The sequence below is a fragment of the Benincasa hispida genome, unplaced genomic scaffold (assembly GCF_027475165.1).
Source record: "Benincasa hispida cultivar pf3 unplaced genomic scaffold, pf3_genome.v1.1 HicScf594, whole genome shotgun sequence".
Taxonomy (NCBI): Eukaryota; Viridiplantae; Streptophyta; class Magnoliopsida; order Cucurbitales; family Cucurbitaceae; genus Benincasa; species Benincasa hispida.
Window position 1 is genome coordinate 8,471 of NW_028326706.1, and position 1,252 is coordinate 9,722.

The 1,252-nt window shown below is 32.9% G+C and overlaps 1 pseudogene across 1 annotated transcript; it reads right to left on the reverse strand.

Moving 5' to 3' along the window:
• Positions 1-333: 333 nt before the first annotated feature.
• On the reverse strand, positions 334-875 carry LOC150030085 (large ribosomal subunit protein eL36x pseudogene; annotated as a pseudogene). The gene is made up of 2 exons (XR_016527168.1): positions 676-875; positions 334-526 (listed from the first exon to the last, which is right to left on the reverse strand). The product of XR_016527168.1 is annotated as a large ribosomal subunit protein eL36x pseudogene (transcript).
• Positions 876-1,252: the final 377 nt, after the last annotated feature.

Here is a 1,252-nt window from a genome sequence, read left to right on the forward strand (position 1 = left end):
TTGTAGGAGAGAGCGGGATTTTGAGCAAGAAAGTGAGAGAGAGCAAGATTCTTTGAGAGAGCGAGATCATGGGAGAGATTCTGCCCACACATTAAAGAAGATTAAAATTTTACTATTTTATATAAATAGTTTTTCCCATTTTTCTATTTTTGAAAATTCCCCTAAAATTAAGTTAATTAAAAAAATCCTAAAATTCGAAGAACTTACTATCAAAAGAAAACAATTAATAGTTTTTTGCCTTCAAATAAAACATTCTCAAAAGCTAAATTAAATGATGAATTACATTCTTGCTAATTGGCAATTATACCAAAAGAGATACAAATGGCCGCAAGGTGCAATTAAAAAAACGACTTGAAGAAATTTAAATATAAGTTCTAATAACATCACAGTTCATCTAACAAAATGTTCAAAAATCCACTCAATTTCCTTCTGGATAAGAAAAATATCAAATCTAGAGCATGTCCTTATACATTATGGGAATTAACCACACAAGTTTCATTTCTTCTTCTCGCCACCTCCACCAGCTCTGTATCAATAAGATATTCAAAGAAAAAAGTTTTAGTATATGGAAAAAAACATAATTAAATTATGTATTACCGTTGATAGCACGTCAGAAGTGAATTAAGGATAAAATTCAATCACAATGAGTTAAAATTGAAAGCCATATGAAAATACCTCATCTTGCGGAGAACGCTGGACATCTCTTCTCTCTTCTTCTTTGCTCGCTTGTGAGTTCCCAACTTTCTCTTAGCCACTTTTAGCGCTCTCTTATCTTTTCCAACTTTAAGAAGCTCGGTGATTCTCTTCTCATATGGGGCAAAGCCAGCAACTTCCCGGATCAAATTCCTCACAAACAGAACTCTTTTGCTACTTTTCTATGGTAACAATCAGAATTCAAGCAAACATTAATCATTTTGTGTCAATTACTTCCATCCACCAACAGCTAAAATAGCTCTGAAAGAAACCAATAGTCCAGAACAAAAGAAGTTCCAATTTGTTTTATATGCAAAATGGTAATATGCATATGGTCAAGACCCTCACAAAGCAGACTCCTTTGCTAGCATTCAACATTATCAATCTAACTGAGCACATGCAGACAATAAATAAAAACTTATAAAAGGTAGAGCTAAAATATCATTGAAGGAAACTGATAACAAACCAAACAGTCAAACACAGTCCACATCCGACTTTCAATTCACTTATGTGAGGAACAAACATTCAAATGTACGATCAAGATTTATCTCCTTGCTTT